The sequence below is a fragment of the Chelonoidis abingdonii genome, chromosome 19 (assembly GCF_003597395.2).
Source record: "Chelonoidis abingdonii isolate Lonesome George chromosome 19, CheloAbing_2.0, whole genome shotgun sequence".
NCBI classification, from domain to species: Eukaryota; Metazoa; Chordata; order Testudines; family Testudinidae; genus Chelonoidis; species Chelonoidis abingdonii.
Window position 1 is genome coordinate 24,884,168 of NC_133787.1, and position 24,400 is coordinate 24,908,567.

Below are 24,400 nucleotides of genomic sequence, written 5' to 3' on the forward strand. Positions count from 1 at the left end.
TGTACTATGGTGGCTCTTCTGTATTTACTTGTTCAGATTCGCCATGAGCTAGGGATATACCAGACAAACAGCTACTCCAAAGAGGAGGAAAATTCTTTCCTGATGTGACATTGATGTTTTTTAGACTGCAGAAACGCTTAGATGTTTGGTATATTTGCATGCAACTTCTTATCAAGCTGCGAAAGCTTAGTACAACTTACTGAAAACGCCTCAGGTTTCCTTGATCTGTCTTTCAGGATCCTTCAGACAATTACACATACAGGAATTTGTACAGAACAGAAAACAGACTTGACAACAAGCCTTAAGTCTGTTAGGGAAATTAAAATCCCCTCAGCCACTGTGTGTATCATGTTAACGCTGCACAGGTGCCTTTCTTACAACCTCTATTTCTTCTTGATCCCAATCAAGACTCAAAAAGGGGAGGGGGGGCAGAGAGAGGGGAAAGCAAGACCAATTAACTTCTTAATTTAATGAGACCTGCACACCAAATACAGCTTAAAAGAAAACTAGCAGAAACCAGGCTAGAAGTAGAAAAGTTCAAGCTTGCAACCCCTTATCTGCATACACAAATGCATACTGCATCCATGTGAATTTGGGTCTTTGAGACATGGCACATGTATGACCGTCGTGGCTTTAATACTAATCTAACACTTCCTGCAATGCTAATAATTTTCCATACTCTCCTGTGGTTACTTGGAGTTGAGCTGCTATCCAGAAATATAGGAGTATGAACCTGAGCAATGTACTGCATAACAGCAACTTCCTTGTAAGCTTACTCAACAGGTGGAACGTAATGCAACTCTCCTGTTTCAAGAGACAAGTTTCTTGCAGCACCCTGCTGCTGACAAATAATCAAAATAACAAGTGACCATATATGTTCATTTTGGAATTTAAAATCTGTTTCAATGTGAATGTCAGTGAACCTTGCTAACCATGGCATGTTGTTAAAAGTTAGTCAAGGTATTCTAATTCTTATGGTATAACCAGGTGATCCTAAACACACCTATATAGACTTTTTTTTTTTTTAAGATTCTTTTCCAGCAACCTCTAGAAGTCTACACCACTTGCTCTCTCAAGTCAAATACTTCACCCTACCTCCTACTTTTGTGAAAAACTTAAATAAAAGAAACCACCAAGAGGGAGTTACTAGATACAACACTGCAGTTTATTTGTAATGTGAATTCCTTCAAGTGCTTAAGCATCTCACTGCTATAGTTCATTCAACAGTGACTGTCTTTTGCTCTCTTGTTAAATACAAATGTGAAACAACATGATCCCTTTTAATCCACAGTGTCTGTTATGCTCTTAGGTAGACAGAGTTCCTGTTCAATGTGCTTGGTAACCCACTTTTTCCTCTTTAAAATTCTTCCTTCTACCTCAAATGCTGGAATTCCAGTCCGTACCCTTCCCTCCCCTGCAAGTTATAAAATCCTGGTAGCTTTGCCTGGAGGCAGGGTATCAGTTGCACCAGTTAGACTGTTAGTAGAAATCCAGTTTTTCTGCCAACCTCTATACTGATTATTAGGATTAGAAGGGCAATTTGAGCATATTAAGTCACTTCTACCAAACCTAGCACAAGACTAGACAGCAAAAATTGGAGTGGAACTTTCCCTTACTGTGTTTTTGTAGGAAGCAGAGCCTTTCTATGGATGAGAAAAGAGATGATTTCTCCCCTCCAGCAAAGTATTGTCAGACACATGGATTTTCAAAGGTGCTTTGGGTTGACCATCTCTGATCTCAGTGAATCTTACAGTTGACATTGATGGGAGCAGAGTTAGGCCAGAGTGGAGTGCTCTTGAAAATCCCATCCACAATGTTCTGGAAACATTTCAAAACGGCCTTGAGAAGCAGAAAGACAACATGCTGTTGGTGGCACCTGTCTCTCTTGGATTTTAACTACTCTGGGTATTTATTTTTTTTACAAATATCCCCCTAAGCAAATAAAGCAGCTAGCAACAAGGCCAGTTCAAATTAATCCAGACTTGCTTGCAAGGGAGACAGTCATTTAACCTTAGGATGCAGAATAATTTAACCATGCTAAATTTTGTGCATTGTAATAAGTAGCAGGTGTTGGTGCCAATTAAGATCTTAAGCAGATTGGAGGAGCTGTATGCATCTCAGAAACCTGGTGAAACAGCACTAGTGGTAACCAGTCTCTTCTATGCTCTTGCAGGCACTTACAGGATGGGGCCCTGAAACTGTGAGGGTCATCATCAGCCAGTTGCGTGAGGAATTGTTGCTCATGAATCACCTGTGTGGTAGGAAGGCATTGCCAAAGCATAGGCTTTTCAATGAGCTGGAAGCAGCTAGCAGGCTTGTGTATGTGCACGCGTGCACACACGCATGCTTTGGTTTGATGAGAAGAGAATAATACATATCCAGATAAGGGGCCTTAGTGTTGCTTGAAACTGTTGAGGCTTGATCATGCAAACCCTTGTTCACACTATTTAATCCCCTGACTTCCGTTAACTACCACCACTAAAAATCTGCAGGACTGTGCCTTTGAGAAAGTGGGCACTGTTACTTCCCAACAGAGGGTGAAATGATGGTAGTGAGTAAACCACCCTTTAGAAGGCATATGTTTCTGGTGGCCTTTGAATTTCCTAATACATTATCTGGATTCTAAAATTATTCTGTCATCATCAGCTCTCTCACAGGGTGAAGTTTGACTACTCCCTCATGTTTCTAGTCAAACATCCTCTGGAATAGGTTTCTACTCTATAGGGAGAAAGTTGGATCTGGAGGGTAAATCCTCAGTTGTTCCTCTACAACTGTATAAGCAAACTTCTGGTTAACTTTTTTGGCCAGACATTGTAATGTAGCTCTGTCTCTTCACCTTTTCTCTTTTGAATTTTATCTAGCAACACTCCCAGCTGTTTATTGCTTTGGTACTATGCCTATTTATAAATATTTTTAAGAAGCCTCGCAAAAAGGGGGGGAATCCAATAACCACATTACAGGCTGCTCCATACTGAAAGGAACCAGTTTCCAGCTAGTATAAAGAATAGGACTAATAGGCAAGCAGCTGCAACAGATGCCAGTAATCCTCCTGATCTATCACTCAACTCTTACTATGGTTGATGGCTTTACTGTGCTCATACAAGCAGGTTAATTGGGTAGGTAGCAGCTGATCTTGCTTAATTGTTGATTGGGAAATAAGAATACCAACACAAAATGTGTGTTTTAATTAAGTAATAGCCCATATCCTTGTTGGCTTCATAGCCTGACTATAGACTGCAATATGTGTTCTAAAGGCATGTTTGAAGTTTTGTTACCTGGAAAGGGGTATAGAGCCAGACTATTGGAATATACAGATTTGAAAACTACAGGGTCTTGTTAAAGCAACTTTGAGTTACCCCCATCAAACTCCATGGACTTGCTTACTGGGTAAGTCACGCTGAATATTTGATTTATTGATTCAAAGTGATTGAGAGTTTGAAGTGAGGGGATTTTTCTGAGAGGAGGAAGGGGGGAAACTTATTCTCTATGTAAACTGAGAAATAGCAGCTACTGGCTCTTGCATAAGTGGTCCTACAGGTTTCTGCCACAATTGCCTCTGAAAAACAATTGTGGAAGTGTATAACATTCTGATGGGGGAAGACTTAGCAGCTGGGAAGTGCACGTTAACTCAGAGTCAGAGGAAGAGACTACCACTGGCTTTATTGAATTAGTGCTTTATTAGCAGCACTGATTCTGACCTCAGCTTGAGAGCCATACACTGGTGAGCTGCACAAAACAAATCCTTAATGGTCTATGCAACCATTGTGTCTGTAGGATATTGATACTGTCAGAATCAAAGGATTTTTCCACATTCAGGATGTTTTTAACATTGAAGGGAGATTCTTGTTGTCAGTCACTTTTACAGAAAGGCCCATGGGCCTAACAACCAGGACTTCTTTACCAACATCTTATATGGCCTTGAGAAAAATCATTTCATTCCTGTAACTCCATTTCCCCATATATAAAACAGGGATACTGCTACTTACCTACTTCACTTCCTGTGTGTGTGTGTGTGTGTTGGGGGGAAGGGTTTCCAGGTATCCTAGAAAAAAAACAATAACTATTCTAGCTGCTGTCCTACAATGAGCCCCTCCACATCCACCTGGAAAGGGAACTTGGACACTAAGTCCTTCCAGTGTCAAGCACCCCAATACTATGTCCCAGAAAGTAACTCTTAACTGGGCCCATTATTAAAGTGACACATGCTCCAGCTTCCCCTGGCCCCACTGAAAAATCCTCACTCACAGCTGCAGAGGATGATTGATCATTCTCTTTGCCTGGCCCACCTCTTAGAAATGCAGTAAAAGTTGCTGTGCAGGATGGGATGATAGAAAAAGGGAGCTAGCTACTTTGATCTATTTCTCTGGTATTTGGACCTTTCTTCCTACTGTTGCTCCTGTGTGATTGATGGTGGGTGATATAGCAAATGTATATGCTTATTAAAATGCTTCTTTGTCAGGGGTGGCTCCCCCCTTCTAATGCAGTGTCTTGTAAGCAATCCTCAGGTAATTGGTTTTGTTGCTGTGGATTTACCAAAGTATTCAATGATCAGGGACCATTTCAAGGAAACCTGCTTTGATCCAGTGGATTATTGGTATCTCCCATGGTTGTAACAGATCCCTTCTGTCCTGGGGCTGTTTGCACTTGCTTTTAGTCCCATTCTCCCAGCGCTGCACTCCACACCCATAGAGGATGTGGTTTACGTGCAGTGCTGGGAGAGCTCTCTCCCAGCGCTGCTGCTCCGACCACACTCACACTTCAGCAGCGCTTTGAAATTCCATGTGTAGCCAGTGCCTGTTGTGGTAGTGGAATTGCTGTGTGGTAACCTAAAAATACTGAGACATAATAATTTGATGAACACTGTATGTGACCTCACTGACCTGGTCAGTGAGGGGGCATTATTTTGTGAATGATTCGACTTTCCTGTGGGAATACATTGATCTAGCTAAATAGAGGGCAGTGGAAGTTACAAACAGGAAGAAGACAGCAGCTCCAGATAAGAAACTTCCCCCTTCTCTGCCCCCATGCACACTTGAAAGACAATAGGCAAAGCTACTGGCTTTGAGGACCTACAATTCTGTCTCCAACAAGTTGCAAGCCTTGTTTTGCCAAGGCTGGGAACTAGCAGATGAAAAGGAATGAACAGTTTTTGAAGGAGATTCTCCCTGCAGCAGAGGCAGGGGGAATAGTTTGTGGGTTGAGGGAACAGACTACACCAGGAGTCTTGGTGTGTCTAAAAGAAGGGTAGACATACTATGTGGAAGATGGTTAGATTATTGATAAACCAGACCTGTGTATAGTCTGGCATTGTTTTAAGACCTGTTGTCTCTGATGTGCTTTTTTTTGTAATAAATAGTACTTTGCTTTAAATAGGCTGATTTGTCCCTGCTTATCATTCTCATTGCACCCAGAAGGAACAGACTTGCAGATGCTGGACATAGGTGCTCAGACCTGCTGAGATAATCGTGGCCAGTATATGGGGACTGCAGCCCAAGTCTGGTCTGAGAGTGGGGAGGGCCTGAGGTCTTCACCCTGAAAGGGGATGCACTTCACAAGACCAGAACAGTCAAAAGTGCTGTTAGCCTAGTTACTGCAACTCTTGTCAGAGGAAGCTCCTGCATATGGCCAGACTCCGGTGTATTTCCGAGTAAGTGGAAAATACAAGAGCTTGGGGACTCTCAGGAGTGGGGATTCTAGCTCCAGTGGATTTATATTTTTTTCTATTAGGTAATTTATATTGCAATATCATTTGATCCTTTAATAAAATCCCCTGTTGCATGACAGGCTAAATGATTTCTGTATGATCTGGAGATGGTGATAAAGCCTTATGCTGCTACTGAAAAGACAGAGACTGCCTCATAAAGCGAGGTTCACACACAATAAGGTCTGGGCCAGCCAGTAGACTGATTGCTTTTGGAGACATGGCCAGGACCAGACTTGAGAGAGGAGGTTGTCCTATTATTTATTTGTATTACAGTTGCTCCTAGAGGCTACACCCAAGATTGGGATTCCATTGTGCTAGCATGTTAGACACAAAGTAAGAAATCTCTGCTGTGGAAAATTTAAAATCTAGACAAGACAGATATCGGGTGGGAGAAAGGAGGATAATAATTTCTTTTACAGAAGGGGAACTGAGGCATTGAGAGAGTAAATGTCTTGCCCAAGGTTATGCAGAAAACTCTGTGGCAGAGCCAGGAACTGTACCTAGATTGCTTGAGTTCCAGCCAGAGCAGCTTAACCACAGGGCCATCCTTAACTTGAAGGCCATCAGGGAAACTGAGATATGTAGATGGTTTTATCTGAAGTGGATTAGGTTAATTTAATGTGATGGCTCTGTGGTATCTGTATTGGGTTTGATGATTTAGGCCTCGACCCTGCAAGCCCTTAGTTACATGTGTCATTCTTACACAGATGAGTAGTTCCATTAACTTCTGTGGGACTACTTGTGTGCATAAAGGTAAGCATGTAAGTGCTTATGGGCCCAGAATCATTCTGTGTCTCGCTGATGGTGTTCTACCCATGCTGCTCTGCAGGTGATTGAGGATGGTAGCTTGACTGTGTAAATGTCTTCAAAGTCAAAATTCACATATGAAGAAATGTTAACAGTTCATGGAATATAAATTATTCCATTAAAAGGGAAAAGAAATAAAATCAGGTTCATCTTCCATTCCCACCAGAAATACATGTAGTACAGCCTGAGAATGCAAGCTTAAAAAAAGGAACATTTTGCATTGTAACGTGAACTACTAACAGACTGGCTCTGAGTGTTATGATTACAGTGATGGCATCTTGCAGCCCTTCTGTTTGCTGCAAATTTGGCTGGAATTATCAATAAGAGATGCCATTTGGCAAAAACTTTGGTCATCTAAAATAACAAGGGTTGTTATATTTTTCAAACTCTGAAGCAATAAATAAAGAATTCCAGCAGAACTGCATTCTAGTCATAGCAGACTTCAGTGTGATCTTTATGGTCTGAGCTTGGACTGCTTGAAGGGAGCTCATCTGAGCAGAATTTCCTCAGGGCATGTAGACAGCCTGAGCTGAATCTGTCAATATATATATATTTTTTTTAATGCATCTGCAGTCTGAAGGGTTAGACAAGTGTGCCATGAATTTGTATACATCATTGAAGTAAACAGACAATTGTTTAATCATTCATTCATTCATTCATTCATTTTGCCCAGAAGAATGAGGGAATCCTGGTATTGAATAGCTGTAGAAAGCATTCAATTCAGGCAATTGCTACTGTTTCTTGTTGGGAGACAGAATTTGGCCAATTGTCTCCTCTGGAGCAAGGGTGGGGTGGGTAAGATAAGCCAGCAAAAGGGCTCGTGCGGGTTATGTTACTTGTACCCTTCAACTCCTTGTTCTGCAGGCTGAGGCAGCAGGAGAGGTGGAGCCAAGACGAGGCACATTTTCTGCCTCTGCTTGCCCACTCCCTGTCCAACCCCCGGCAGGTTCCAGCAATGCACATAGTCAACACAGGAGCATAATGGGGTCTCCTTAGGGCCCCTTACTCCATGCAAGGGCGCACAGCAGGGCTCATGGCTGAACAGTGAGTAATTTCATCAAATACCCTGACTGATTCTAGACTATGTCTATGCTGTAAGAAAAGACCCACAGCAAGGATGCAGCTGGGCCAGTTCAGGCTCGTGGGCCTTGGCTTGCAGGGGTATAAAACTGCAGCCTAGATGCTTGGGTTTGGGCTGGAGTCTGGGCTCTGTGACCCTGCGAGTAGGGTGGGTCCCAGGCCAAATGTCTACACTGCAATTTTTAGTCCTGCAGTCCAAGCCCCTTGAGACTAAGTCTGATAACCTGGGCTCTGAGACACGGTGCTGTGGGCTTGTATTGCAACATAGACTCTTCTATACAGCCTACAGGACTTTTTAGAGCAGTAAGCTGGGGTAAAACCATTGTGGGGTGGGGGGAACTAAGTGACTTTAGGCCTGGGATTCAACTGCTTGAGCTGAAAGAATTTAAGTTATCTGGGGAAAGGTGAGTGAGTGTGACTGGTTACTGGAGTGGGCATTATGGAGGTGACTGGTAGGTTCTCCCATTGACTAATATTGTATTGGGTTTCTCCTCTCCCTAATTACAGGTGAGGCCTTGTGCTTCTGTCTTTGTACCTCTGCCTATCAGTCAGCATTTTGGGAGAGTGAGAAGTGTGTCTTAGGCACCTTCTTCTGGGTGGATCTTGGATTGTTACCCCAGGGAGAGCCTGGGAAGTCAGGTTATAACCCCTCTTCCCAAACTGCCTGATTTCTCTCCCCACCCCCACTAGGCAGATGTGTATCAACAGCAGTATGTCAGTGCAGCCTGGGGCAGACAGCATAAATCACATATTAAACTCTTCAGCCACAAACCTCTCAACCATTGGTGGTAATGTCACAACGCTCCTGAATTGAGTGAGACTGTCCCTGCATGAAGAAGCTGGGAGGCTTAGAGTGAACAGGGCAAGTGGCCAGAGGCCAAAGCATTCCTTGAGGCTGGTACTGTCTGTATGTTGTAGCTTCCTACTCAGATTTGAACCTTAGCGTTCATAAACTGAGAAGCTAGCATGAACCCTCTAAGCTTAATGACCAGCTTAGATCTGATATCGCTGCCACCAGCCAGGAATTTCCAGGGCCTGACTCCCTCTCTGGTCTCCCAAAACCTTCTCTGGGGGACCCCAAGACTCAGAAGCCCTGAGTCTCACACCAAAGGGAAAACAACCTCCTCCCCTTGTCTCCTCTTTATCTCATCCCCAGCTCCCCCTCCCTGGGTTATCCTGGGCGATACTGTACTTAAACTCCTTGAATGCAAAACAGAGAGGGCAATCAACCTCCCCCCCTCCTTCTTCCCCTGAGGCTGCACAGATTCACCCTCCGTAAATCTAACACAAAGAGAATTTCCCTTCCCTTCATTCCTTAGCCTACCCAGAGAAAACTCAAACAGGTCTTAAAAAGAAAGCTTTATATAAAAAGAAAGAAAAACACATAAACATAGTCTCTGTATCAGGTTGACAATACAGGGTCAATTGCTAAAAAAAAAAAATGAATAAACAACCTTATTCAAAAAAGAAATACAATTTAAACATTCCAGCAACTACACACATGTAAATACAAAAACAATATAAAAACCTATATTGTCTTATACCTGTACTTACAACTAGGAAACAGAAGATTAGAAGCTTGAAGATAGAAAGATCCCTCTCATAGCCGAGAGACAGACAAAAGACTCACACCCAAAAACTTCCCTCCCTGAGCTTTGAAAAATCCGGTTTTCTGACTGGTCCTCTGGTCAGGTGTGTGGTTCCCTTTGTTAACTCTTTACAGGTAAAAGAAACATTAACCCTTAGCTATTGTTTATGACACTGTAGAATCTTTTATTTCTGTGAATTGCTTATTGGTTCTTAACACTGTTCATCTGGGACCTGCTCCAGCTCCCACTGACATCAATGGAAGGAGTCCCATAGATTTCAGTTGCTATTGGATTGTGTCCTTGGTTATTAACTGCAATCTTGGGGAGATTCCTGTGGCCTGGAAACTCAAGCTCTACAGAGAAAATATTTTGTGCCATCCTGGAACAACTGAGCTAATGTGTATGGCTCTTACCTCTCCATCAGCCAAGGCCACAGTGTGGAATGCAAAGACCCCAGATGAGGGGCATGTACCAAATTTTCATACAGGAAACTTAAAATGCTGCAGGATCCCCTTTCGTATAAATAACACATGCTCCCTCACCAACCTCAGTTTTATGACTTTTTTTTGTTTTGTTTCTGATGTAAATAATTTTCAACAATAAAAGCAAGGGGAACACCAGCTTTGTGTGAAACCCTCGAGGTAACGTTGGGACTAAAATGAGGCACTCTGCTATGAGAGCGCCTCAGTGATGCTACTGCTTACTAATACATTTCACTAGCATTAATTCTCTTACTGACTCAATCTAGGATAAAACAGAATATAAATGGTCATAAAATTAACTTTGGAGGTAACTTTTTACAAAGAAGGGAAAATGCAACATTAAAGGGATTTTAATAAAATTTTTCTCTTAAACCCATAAAAATCTTACTCCCAGCTGATACTGATATTCCCTTCATGTTGGGTGGACTTATCCCTAAGGAAAACTGTAGGAAACTTTAAAGTGTCGGGTTCTATTTAAAACCTTGGTGGTCCTTAACGGCTGCCCCCACTGTTCCAGGCTGGTACAAACTTAAACAGAGCTCTTTGTTGCTCTTGAATGTGACATAATCCTTTCATCTGGCATGCTGAATGAAGAATGCACATGGCTTTTTTGCTAACCCTGCTGGGCTGCCTTGTTACACCTTCAGAGCAAACCACCCCACAGTAAAAAGCTTGGACTCTGTCATCCACCCTCATTCCAATAAACAATTGATAACTACAGCATCCATTAGCTTTAAAAAAAAACAAACCCCTACTTAAACCTGTGTCTCTAGGAAACAGCCACTCGTCTCCTTCTTTCTTACAGATGCAGAGTACTGGAAATTATATATATATATATTGTTTGCATGTTTGCTAACTTGAAGCTCTTTGAAGAATCCTACAGGGAGATCAAAGACAAAAGATTAGAAAGTTTTTAATAAAGTGAAGAAGGATCAGTTTAGATCAAAGGGACCAGCTGACAGGAAATAACTAGGTGCCATTGTTGGCTGACACTTCTATGCTGTAGGGTGATTTCTGTGTTAATGGGAGGTCAGAAGGAGGGTTGCTTTACATCTTATTGTCTCCAGACTTTGCGGACTGGGTGTGTCTTTGTAGTTTAATCCTTTTTTTTTAATAATCAAACCCATAACATCACAGTTTGGCTCAGCCATATGATTTTTCTACTTAATTTTATTTTGACTTTAAAAACTGGAACACACCAACAGATTTTTTTTTTTTATTTAATTAACTGGCGAGGAAGTGGTTTAAATAATCAGTTGTCAGAAATACTGGGCCACATTCATCCTCAAGTGAAACTCCCTTGAGTTCAGTGGAATTACAGTCAAGGGGTGTGTGTGTCTGTGTCTGTGTGTGTGTGAATAGAGACATTTACTCACAGTTAAGTGCTTGCCTACACAAACATTGTGCCACTTTAACTATACTGGTATAATTAAAATAATTCAGCCCTTTTTGAGTGGATGCAGTTACACTCAAAAGGTACCCATATGGGAATAAACTATACCAGTTAAATTACTTCAGCAGAAAATCACACCCCTAACCAAAATAGTTATACAGTGCAAAAAAAGTGTGTGTAAACCAGGCCTATGGACTCTGTTTTGATCTTTGGCATATGTACCATTATGAAGACCAAGAGGAAGAAGCTCTGCATGATGTCTTTTCCTTTTAGTGTAGAAAATTATATTGTAACTACGGTTCATTTGGCTTAATGCATATTTTTAATACATTTTTAAGGACAATCTTGGGCTCAACAGCTATTCTGCACCATTTCGGGTCCCTAAGCAGATTCCCATATGCCATTGACACTGAATTTCATAGGTGCATGGAGCATCCTCCCCTTTCATGTCTTCCCATGCGAAAAAGGACTATGACAATCCCAATCATGTCACTGTCAGCAGGAAACTTAAATGGCCTGAAAAGGGAGAAGGCCAGGTCCAAGATGCAGAGACTATAACGATGGTTTGTACTGTGATAGCCCCTAGGAGCCTTAGTCACTTCCCAGGACACCATTGTGTGAGGTGCTATAAAGACATGTGCAGTGGTTCCTCCTTCTGCGTTGGGAGTTTCTGCTGCCCATCTTCATAACAGCTTTCTAATCATTAAGTATATTGTGTAGCCTAACATAAGTTCCATTTTTACACTAGTGTATTAAAACAGTATTGTAATTGTGTGTCCAGGGCCTAAAACAGTGGGCCTCTGACTCGGGCCTCTCGGTGCTACTATAATTCAAATAATTACGTTGTAATATTTTAAGAGAAATGTATTTTATTGACCACACCTTTTGTAAAGTTTATGTAATAGTAATCACCATGCAAAATCATGACAACTTAAGCATTAAAAGAAAGGTGCATCCTTTTAATTCCAAGAAAACCAATTGGAAAGATGGGGGCGGGGAGTTGAATGAAGGGGGAGAGAGAGAAAGTTCTGCTTGAACTTCAGCACTGGTACTGTATTTGGTTAAGGTACATAGGTATCCTATTATCTACAGCACACAGTGACAGGAGTACGTCACTCTTCAGGCAGAATGGATATAGGTCAGGCTCAGTGACTTTCCTTGGCTGAACATACATCTGTTACCTGAGGGCACTTTTGAAGGTGCCTCTCAGTGCTGTATACTGACTGATAAACTGCACAGAGTGCTGCTGTTTTGGAACCCCTTACAGATATGTGCCCACGGGTGTTATGTAGCCTAGGGACAGCTGACTCAGTATGGGTCCTTCATCTGGAAAAGCAATGCTGCTAAACTAACAGCTGTGAATGGTGCATAGAGCTGGGGTGATTTTACTTTGAATTTTTGTTCCCATTTTTCTGAATAGGACAGCACCCCAACAATGGAGTCTCCCAGGCTGCTAATCTGGTACCTTTAAGAATCACTTGTCACTTTTAAGAAAAGCAGTCACTCTTGACTAATTTAAAATTATTGCAAGATCTGATATTTGGTGCATACAACTGATAAAAGCAAAGGGCCTCCAAAATGGTCTCTCTGTAATCATACCTTTCTTTGTGACTTCCTGGTCCTTACTGACTCCCACAGGGCAGAGTCGCCTTCTTATAAGAATCGTTTTCCCAGCATGCCTCTCTAGGACCAGCCCTTTAAATTTGATGGAGCCAAGTCACTGGAGCCCTAAAGTGGCCATTTTGCAATTGATAGAGAGATTGAGCAGTCTTCCGGTATGCTTAACATCTGTTAAGTTTCCATTTCTTATTGTTGAGGAGATGGCACAGTCTCATTCTTAGTGCTTAATTTGTCATCTCCAGTTATTACCACGATTATTAATATTTGTGTCCTGATAGCTTATAGAGGCCTCAACTAAGATCACAGTCCTCTTGTGCTAGGCAGTGTACAGACAGAGCAAAAGAGCTGCTGATCTAAATATGCTAATATTATAACTTTTTTCAGACTGTGGGGATGAATCTGGTAAGTATTCTCATGGTGAAGTTTGAATGCTTTGCCAGTGCACCTCAGTATTAGCCTGGGATATTTTTAATAGTCTCATCCTGGGCCCTTCCTGAATGGAGAATGATGGACTGTGTGGTGTTTCTATGATCTGGATATTTAGACATTGGTCAGAGGATTAAGGCCATTTATGGTGGGGATACCATATAGGGAATAGTGAGAAACCATATCTGCCCGCTGGGGGGTAATGCTGATCATTTAATTCCTATTTTGGAGTGTGACATCCCTCTTCTCGCAGTCCCATATCTGGTATTCTTCATTCTGTTTTATTTAGGTAGAAAACAAACCAGCCATAAATTCTGAAAAGTAAAGAAAACTACAAAACAAGAGCCTCCTTATCTTGGAGCCCAGGGTTTTGGATTCTAATAAGGATAGTAGGTGGCTGAATATTAATGATTTCTTATTATTCATCACGAATATTGGTAGTGCCTAGAGGTCTCATCATGGTGGGAGGAGGGGCTTGTGCTGTGCACTGTGTGAACATATAGACCAGGATTTTCAAAAGTAACTACTAATTTTGGGTACCTTGATTTTTGGGTGGCCAATTTGAGACACTCTGAAGGGCAATCCCTGAGTTGCAGGAAATTGCTGAGCAGCTGCCATATGAAAACAAAGCCTCTTTACAGTGTTCTAGAAACTCAAAATCACCAGTCACTTTTGAAAACTTTGTCATTGGCTGTGGCCAGTTTCTGCCCTAGAAAACTTACAATGAAGAGACAATGTGCTTTTATTAAGCATCTCAAATTGAAGCCAGATTTGCCACCGAAGGCAGGTTCTGAAAAAGGGCTGAGAGAATTTAATAATAATTGGCATTTATATATAGGTCATTCAAATAACATGCAAACTAGAATCTCTTCACTTGCCTCTGAAATGCAGCAACCTCTGGGGTGAAATTCTAGCAGAGCAATAGCTGTCCTGTAGGTAGGGTTAAGGCTGGGCCAGCTTTCTGTTTAAAGCGCAACTTTTCCTAAGTACTCTAAAATCTATGCCATTACTCAGTGTGCCTTGAAATGTGGAATGCCTCCTGGGGGCGTAGGTTTCTGTTAGTGATCCAGATTTGGAGGCCAAAGGGTTTCCCAGATACCACCCCTGGAAAAACAAACAAACAGCTTTTCTTAAAGTTGAGAGATTTAGGCAACCTTATTTGGTCACAGAAATCAAACCAGGGCTCAGTTCATCACATCAGGTCTCAGACATTTGCGGGTTACCTCAACAGAGTGCACAGCACCCATCAGCCCTTTGGGGGGAATCAAATTAATACATTCTGTGAAAAAGTTTTTGCTTCTCCAGTTAGGTTTGTTGCAAGCCTCATGCTTATTCTCACTCCTCAGATTACACTGAGCACCTGCAGACACAGAAATTGACAAGATTGTTAGCCTCTAAAGTTTCAGCCCAGCTCAGTAGCTCAAGGGGATAAGAAGCAGTGTTCCTTTGAACCTGACCCAACCAGACCAGGTCAGTTTGAGCTCCACCTTGGACCAAAGTCTGGAAAAGGCTAAGAGACGTAACTGCTAAAAAATTGTCTGTCAATTTTTATTACTATTTGTGAGGAAAGTAATCCAAGCAGTTAAAAAAACATACAGATCAATGCTTGCTGGAAGGGGAGTAGGGTGACCAGATGTCTCGATTTTATAGGGACAGTCCTGATCTTTGGGTCTTTTTCTTATATAGGCTGCTATTGTCCCCCACCCTCTATCCCAATTTTTCACATTTGCTGTATGGTCATCCTAAAGGAGAGAGGCATTTTAGGGATTGAAATGGGGAAAATAGTGGTGAGTGAGGAGTTGTGGGCTGCGTCAAGGGGAGGAGGATAAATGGAAATGGGTGGTATTAAAGTTGGGGGGGCTCAGGTCTGGGTTCCCTGCCCCACCAATGGTGTCTGAGACTGAGCCCCACTCCCTCCCCTTGTTAGTGTGTCAAGAGCAGGAACCCCCTGCCGGTCTATGGGTATGTGGCCCCTTTCCTTTCCCCACCTCATGTGAGCCTGGTTCTGGAGCGGGTCTTGCCTTTCTTGGGGTGTCTAGGCCTTCTAGCCATCTGTTAGATGGGAGCCAACATGGGGGAAATCATACTCCAAGCTAGATTTGGGAAGGGTTGCCTTTCTGGGGTATCGGAGTCCCTTTCTCTACCCTACCCCAGATCTGGGGAAGCCCTGCCTCTCTGAGCTTAGAACAGGCATGCTTGGAGCATGCACCGAGAACACACTGGCTGGGATGAGGCACTGAGAACGGGTATGCTTGACAGGGCCAGTGTTACCATTTAGGCCAACTAGGCGGTTGCCTATGGTGCCAATATTTGGGGGCACCAAAAAGCAGCACCCCCAATTTTTTTTTAAGCGCCTTTCAGCAGCTGCTGTGCTGGGAGGGGGAGGGAGTTGGAGTCTGAGCTGCCGGCAGCCAGCCCAGGGGTTCCCCTGGGTCAGTGCGCTGCTGCTGGCAGCCAGCCAGGGGTTTGGGGTGCCGGTGGTGCGCTGACCCAGGGGAACCCCTGGGCTGGCTGCTGGCAGCTCAGACTCCCTCTCCCTCCCAGCGCAGTGGCCACTCCATCCCATGCGATTCTTCGCATTGCCGGCAGTGGCGCTGGTGGCTGGGCAGAGCTCTGCAGCTCTGCTTAGTACATGTGACATGAGCCTGGTGATGGGCACGACAGCAGGGCTTCTGGAGCAGAGGTGAGCTGGGGTAGGGAGGTGCCGGATGGCTCCCCGAGGGGGGAGCTGCTGCAGGTGGGAGGGCATCTCAGGGCAGTGGAGGGGGAGCAGCCGCAGGAAGGTGCCTCAGGGCGGAGCTGCTGCAGGGCTTGGGGGGGGGGGAGGGTGCAAGGTGGCAGTTTCGCATAGAGCGCAAAACTTCCTTGCACTGGCCCTGATACTTGACACCTATCAGAAACTCTCCAGCACTGGGAAGGGGATATAAGAACACCTTCTGAGGTGACTGGAGCAGTTCACACATCTCAGAGCTATTGTTTTAGGCTATATTCATCCCCATTGGGTATTCTTTCACTGAGAACATCTCATTGAGATGAATTGGCCATTTAAGACCTCTCTGAGCCTGCAACTTTGAAGTTTGAAACCCACCCTAGACAGAAATGGTCTAGATAATACTTCGTCCTGCCGTGAGTGCAGGAAACTGGACGAGATGACCTCTCGTGATCCCTTTCAGTCCTATGATTTTATGAAATCTGAGAATGACCTGGAAACAACTGGGAAAAAGCTGCCTCTGTCAAGGTTTTATTTTTATTTTGGAGAAATATAATCTGAGTACAGTAGAGTATTCGGAAGGCACTGAAACTGTTTTTGAAAAGAAAATAAGTTACGCATCCAAATGCTTACTAGGAGGGTGGGGTAAGTAAGGGTGCAAAAGAAGATAGTATTAGGAGAGGAGGGGTTTAGGTCTGCAGTGATGGATGGGGGTTGTTGGGGAGGGGGTTAAATGGGAATGGATAGTAGGGAGGGAAGAGGGTTTGGGGGATTAAGGGAAGGGAGTGGGGATGAGTGGGAAGATGGGAGGGGTTGGAGAATGAGGGGTAACAGAGAAGGTTGGCCTTTGAGCCCTGAATTTCTCCTTTTCCATGTGCATGCTAGGATCTAGGGGAGCCCTAGGTTACTGCAGGGGTCTGAGCCCCTCTCCCTGCCCCCAATGTTTGGAATCTGGGATGTAGGGCCTGAAGGTAAGGCAAATGTAAACATTTGAAAACCCCATAAAATATATATCAGAGGGGTAGCCGTGTTATTCTGGATCTGTAAAAAGCGACAGAGTCCTGTGGCACCTTCTAGACTAACAGACATATTGGAGCATAAGCTTTCGTGGGTGAATACCCACTTCGCCAGACACATGTAGTGGAAATATCCAGAGGCAGGTATAAATATGCAGGCAAGAATCAGTCTAGACAAAGACTGTGAATGGGTAGCCAACTACAAAAGCAGTTTCTCCTCCCTTGGCGTTCACACCTCAACTGCTAGAAGAGGGCCTCATCCTCCCTGATTGAACTAACTTCGTTATCTCTAGACTGATTCTTGCCTGTATATTTATACCTGCCTCTGGATATTTCCGCTACATGCATCTGACGAAGTGGGTATTCACCCATGAAAGCTTATGCTCCAATACGTCTGCTAGTCTAGAAGGTGCCACAGGACTGTCATAAAATATATAGTTAAGACAGATCATTACCCATATGTGGAGTGGTGGAGCTGGCCAGTGTGTGTGTGAAGGAGGAGTGGACTGGGTGGAATTGGAACATGGCTGGGGAAGCCTATATGGTGCAGAGGCAGGAGTCTCAGCTGGAAGTGGGTAAGAATTTGAAGGGCCCAGCTCAGTGTGCAGCTTGGGCAACATAACCAAGGTAGTGTGAAGTCCTCATATAAGCTGCTGCCTGTGAAATGTCTACCAAGCAGAACAGGGCAGGAGCAACTTGTTACATGTCAATGGCTTCTACAGTGCCAACTAATGGCTTAATGGAACAAGAAGGAGAAGGAGAGCTGGAAATGTTGGTGTGGGAACTATATGTTGTGGGGAATGGTGGGCAGGAGGTGGAGAAGGAGAGAGAAACACCAGTCTTTTCTCAGACACTTAAAGTTACCGTAACAACCATGTAATAAAACTGTCAAAATTTTGGGGATATGCAGTGTTGTAGCCATGTTGGTCCCATGATATTAGAGAGACAAAGTGGGTGAGGTAATATGTTTTTTATTGGACAAACTTCTGGGACACAGATCATAGATGAAATTTCTCTCTTCAGCCCTGTTAGCAGTGACACATTGCAAACATTTCGAAGCACAACCATTATCCTATTCACTATAACAAAATGTACTGGAAAGGCGAGGAACACTGAGGAAATACATAACAACTGTGTGGGCTACTGGAAAGGCCAGTGGACTGGGACTATTCCTAGCTCTGCCACTGGCTAGCTGGGTGGCCCTGGGCTAACCACTTCACCTTTCTGTGCCTTAGTTTCCCCAATCTGTAAAATGGGGATAGTAATGTAAACTTTGAGATCTAATGATGAAAAGCATTATTTAAAAGCTAGGGCTTTTGGTTAGTACCTACCTGCAACAGCATATCAACTGCAAACCTAGGCGAGAACTATAAGTGCTTTTTTAACAAACTTTTTTTAATAGAGAAAACCTTAGGAAATTAGATGGTTAATAACTTAGTTAACACTGAGTTAAGGTTGCCCAATGGTAGCTTGTGCCTTTTCAGAATGCTGAAGTCAGCAAAACTCAAACTTCTGAAAACAAGAAAATACAAAGTTAAGATAAATGCCCACATTTAACTTTGCCCTTGTGGAGCAATGCCCATAACACACATACTCCCACTCAGCACCCATCCATTACAATGAAAAGACAATCTGCACTTGCCCTGTGCTCAAACTCTGTCTTCGTTCCCATGACAGAATACCACATTTGTGAAGTGATTGTTAAATTTTACACCCTTTTGCAACTCCCTTTGCTCATGAACATAGGATATCATCTAACCCTATACTTCCCCCTATCCATCATTACATCCTCAGACTGCTCTCATAGCCCACTTCACTAGTGACATTACCTACAGCAAGGAGCCCCCAGTGCTCTGCTACTGACATAACCTGAACAGTTCTGTGCTGAAATGATGCAGATTGGAGCCTCAGGTACACGTGCACCTCTTTCCTCATATCATAATTACAGCTGTTCCAAGCTGCTTCAACATTCAGTACAGCTGCACATCTAACATTCAATACAGCTATACTTAACACACTGAGTGCATGCAGATAATTCCCAGCAGCTGTTGCCTGTTGCAATGGGCCAGTGTTAAGGTTGGGTGGGTCTTTACCTTAACTCTGTACTTCCTGGTTTTCAGAAGAGTGAATTTTCTGAACTCAACTTTCTGGAAGAACTTGAGCTATCACTGGGCAACCTTAATGCTGTGTTAACAAAGCTAGTGGCCATTTAATATGACATGTTTAATAGTGTACTGCAGTGCTATGGGACAGTTTAAGACAGGAAGCCATTAAGAATACTATAACCAGTTGAAACTGTAAGGGAATCTGGGAAGTAAGAAGGTAATTATCTGAGCTGGAATTTGGAGTGGCAGATTAAGAAAAGTGCCATTGAATCTTTTCTGATGATAAGCAGTTAGGACATCAGAGACGCAGCACTAGTGTTTCCTAGTAGCACCCTAGTGCTATGGTTTGGCAGTGATTCAGGCCAGGTCTACACTGCGACTTTAAATCAGTTTAATGGCCGATATACCGATTTAACGCTGTATCCGTTCACACGACGTCATCATTAATATCGAGTTAAACGGCTCCTTAAATCGATTTCGGAACTCCTCCCAAACGAGAGGAGTAGCGCTAAATTCGATAGTGATAACTCGGATTAGGGTTCGTGTGGACGGAAATCGACGTTATTGGCCTCCGGGCGGCATCCCAGAGTGCAGCACTGACCGCTCTGGACAGCAATCTGAACTCGGATGCAGCGGGCAGGTAAACAGGAAAAGCCCCGCGAACTTTTGAATTACATTTCCTGCTTGCCCAGCGTGGAGCTCTGATCAGCACGGCTGGCGATGCAGTTTGAAATCGAAAAAGAGCTCCAGCATAGACCGTACGGGAGATACTAGGTCTGATCGCTGTATGGGGAGACAAATCTGTTGTATCCAGCTCCGTTACAGAACACGAAATGCCAAAGCGTTTGAATAAAAAACTCCAGGATACACAGCGCTGTGTGACAAGCGTAACGGGAAGCCAGAGACTCAAATGGACGCTCATGAAGGGAGGGAGGGGGTACTGAGGACTCCAGCTATCCCACAGTCCACAGCAGTCTCTGAAAATTATTTGCATTCTTGGCTGAGCTCCCAATGTCTGTAGGTTCAAACACAGTGTCTGGCGTGGTTCAGGGAACAGCTCCTCAGTTTATTTCCCCCCACCACCACGTGAAAAAAAAAAGGGAAAGATTGCTGTGCTATGGCGTTTGCTCAATGCACTCCGCGAAAAAGGCGCCAAAGGGTTGTCTGCTGCCTTCACAAAGGGAGGGGTGAGGCTGTACCCAGCACCACCCGGGGCAGTGTTTTCTGCCCCATCAGGCACTGTGCTCTCAACACGGAAGTGGGAACTATGGGATAGCTGAGGAACAGCTACCCACAGTGCACCGCTCCTGAAATCGATGGTAGCTTTGGACCATGGACGCAAACAATCGATTTCGGGATCCCACTGTGGACGCGCTAAACCGATTTTATTAGATCTGTTTTGTAATATCGGTTTAAGCTAATTCGAAATAATCATGCAGTGTAGACGTACCCTCAGCAGGAAGAGGCTACCTACTAAATGCCAACACTGCTTTCTGCAGCACCCATCTGCTTGTCTTCTCTAGAGGTTTCCCATCTAAATAGTGACTCATCCTAATCTGTTTACGAGACTGGGGGTATGTCTACACTACTTGCTGGATCGGTGGGTAGTGATTGATGTGTTGTGTCTTGTCTAGATGTGATATATTGATCCCTGAATGCAGTCCCAGTCAACTGGAACTCCACCAAGGTGAGAGGTAGAAGCAGGGTTAATGGGGGAGCTCCAGATCCTTAAATGGCCCCCTCAATGATTGAGCTCACAACCCTTAGTTTAGCAGGCCAATGCTCAAACCACTGAGCCATCCCTCCCCCTTAATAATTAGAGAGAGATACCTATCTCATACAGCTGGAAGGGACCCTGAAAGGTCATCAAATCCATCAGCCCCCTGCTTTTACTAGCAGGACCAAGTACTGATTTTGCCCCAGATCCCTTAGTGGCTCCCTCAGGGACTGAGCTCACAACCCTGGGTTTAACAGGCCAATGCTCAAAGCACTGAGCTATTCCTCCCCCCTGCACAGTTTATCATTTTTATCTATCTTCACCTAGCCAAGGATAAATTGTCACCCCATGAGAAAGTAGCAAAATGGAAGATAAATTCCTTGCCCTGCTTGGGGTTGGCTGATATCCATGTCTTTGTACACAAGAGCCAGATCCATTGGTATATTGGTGCCACTCCTCTGAGGTAAATGGAACTCTGTTGATTTGCACCAGCTGAGAACCTGGACCAGCAGGGTTCATTTTGGTCCATTGTTATGTATAAATACTCAGAGGTGAACTTAGCAATTCAAACCTAGATTTTATTTATTTATTTATTTATTTTTTGATTTACAACAGATCTGGAAGTTGTCTTCTGGGTCATCTAGCCCAGTGATTCTCAACCAGGGGTTCAGGGCCTCCTGGGGGCCGCAAGCAAGTTTCAGGGGATGCACGAAGCAGGACCAGTGTTCAGACTCACTGGGGCCCAGGGCAGAAAGCCTAAGCCCTGCTTTGCAGGGCTGAAGCCTGGGGCCCTGAGCCCTCCTGCCCAGAGCTGAAGCAGAAGTATAAGCAACTTAGCTTTGCTGGGGCCCCAGGCAATTCCCTGCTTGCTACCCACTAACTCCAGCCCTGGCTTTTATATGCAGAAAACAGTTGTGGCACAGGTGGGCCATAGAGTTTTTATAGCATGTTAGGGAGGGTGGGGGATCAAAAAGAAAAAGGTTGAGAACCCCTGGTCCAGTCCATCCCCTACTACAGTAGTTCAGGATTGCCTTCCACACTAATCTCCTGTTTCACAGATTGGGCTTTTAGGTGCACTTAAATTCTTGATAATATTTGATTGGGCTTAAAACAAAAAGGAAAAGAGAAAGAAGGAACATTATTTCCAAACGTTATGGACTCTGTCCAGGTATATGTGTGTAGGGAGATGTACTGAGGAGGTACAGGTTTGTTCTGGAAGGAACTGGAATCTGGACAGCCAGTAGGCACTCACTTTATGGTGGGTGTAGGCTGATATTTTTTGAGAACTATTGGTAAGGAAGAATTCCACTGGAGAAACTGATATTGATGTTGCTCATTCTTCCAGTAGGTGTCGCCTGGACAACAGTTATAAGGAGGATTTAGTAAAAGGCAGAGGGGAGGATTCCCAGCATTAGACAGTATAGTCGGTGTTGCCTTAGGTTAGCCACAGGGAAGTCAGTGTGTGTAATGTAAATAATACAAATGTAAGCAAACTAAAAACACAGTTTAAAGCAAAAATACCAGGGGCTAGAGTATTGTGATGATGATGTGATACTTTTTTCTGTTTTTTTTTTTTTGTTTGTTTGTTCCCCCCACCACACCCCCAAGTTTGAACCTCATCTCCAGAGATGCTGATCACTTGCATCTCTCATAGTCTTGTCAGTCTTTATCTCTCTGGCTCAGGTGTATTATCTGCCTTTAAATGTAAATATAGATTGAAAGCTCTTTGGAGAAGAGACTGTCTTATGCTACGTCTTTGTACAGCTCCAAGCACAACTGGGCCCAGTCCTAACTGTGGTCTCTCAGCACTACTGCCCTACTAACACTATGAATGCTTTGCGATAGAGATACAGGTAAACTCATGTTTGTTTCTAAATATGTATTTAGAAGAGTGCTAAATGCATGTAATTTTTGCCTTTGACAATCTGACTCAACTACCAAGTTATGGTATGTAAGTTAATCAAATTTTACCAACCCTGACATAGCAGTAAGAACACACATACCAATAATGTTTCAGGATCCTGATCCTCCAACTGGATCCACTTGAATGGGCCTTTACATCTGTCTGGAGTGCATTTGACTTCCACAGTTTTCGTGCATGCATAAGGGTTCATCTGAGCAGGACTGAGGTCTGTATTTGTTGGTAGGAAACGTATCACTTAACTAGTAGAAAGTATGTATGTTATGCTTTGTTTGCCTACTAATGAATGGAGCTGCATTTTAACTAGGGTGACCAGATGTCCTGTTTTTAAAGGGACAGTTCCAATTTTTTGAGACTTTTTCTTATATAGGCACCTATTACCCCCATCCCCTATCTCATTTTTTCATAGTTGCTATCTGGTCACCCTAATTTTAACCCAACTTTAGCATTAAGTACCATTCATTTTTTCATTGTACACCTGAATTTCTTTTTCTTTAAGCAAATATTTTATGAAATAATTAATTTATGACCATATATTTTTACCTAGACCTTTCCTTTTAATTGGCTTTAATGTAATTTGCAGACTGTGGGTAATTTAATCTGAACCCTGAAATGCTATGTTTATATACCTGTAGAAAATAATGCTGTAGGTAAATCATTAGTTTGTTATGGCATTCTAACGTCATTTTTTGTCAAAAAGGTATAAACATAAATGTCATGTGGTATCCTAACTCAAATTAAGTATTAAGGTAAACTGTTATCTTATTAAGGCATTTAAAAATTATTCAGAGTTTTTTAGAAAATAATTGAAAATATTTTTTTAGAAGTTTTATGATTATTTTTTTTAGTGTTTTTAAATCTCTTATCCTGTGCATAGATTTTGATATTTAGACACAGTGTCCTGCAAAAGAGCATTTCAATCTCCAGGGTAGAGCTGGTTGGAAAAATTGAAACATTTCCTATTTACTTGGAAAAATTGTTATGAAAATCAATAATTTTTCATTATAAACAAACTTTTTTTGTAAAAATTCAGGATTTGCGTTTAATATTTTTTTGTAACAAACATTGAAATTGAGAACATTCCTACTAGTTCCACTGCAAGTCTGTGAATCTGGTATATTTAATGAGAACTAAAAAGTAAATACTACCAAGAGAGAGACATGGTCGGAGGAAATGCCAGGCACAGTGAAAAGCAAAGCATAATGAATAACTCCTATCTCCTTATGGTTAGAAATGCAGGTGTAAATCCTGCACACCACAGAAATGTGTTATTTCTCTGAATATTTACTTGATTATCTATGGGATCTACTGAGGGCGAAATCCATCCTACTGTGAAGGTCTGGTGCAAAGTACTCTGCACCAGTTCAGCTCCAGGTAGGCAGTGCTTGAGGAGAAAGGGATTGCACTGCCTTAGCTGCTGTGCCTCTGCATCTCTTAAGATGTGCTTAAGAAAAGGTTCCCGTACTGGTGCCATGCAAGCTAGTAAAGGCGGCCATGCTAAGGCAGGCTGATGAAAGACGCCCCGCATCCACTGGCTCTAGTACACTGCAGAAGTGATAAGGAGAAGCTGTGGTCACTATTCTGATCTATAGGAGCATTTTACATTGGGAGGGAAATTGTTTGCTAGGAGAAGCACTGGATTGGGGACAGTTCTGTTTCTCATGAAGCAAGTGCTTCTCAGATACTGCAGTCTAGCCTTACAAAAGTCCCAAGAGGCTGTCTCTTCTGGCAGCTTGTCGCCAAGCCTTGCTTTGGAGAAAGGGAGGACCTCCAAAGGGGCTGTATTTTAACTAGCAGCTTGCTTACAACTTCACTTTTTTTTGTTTTGGG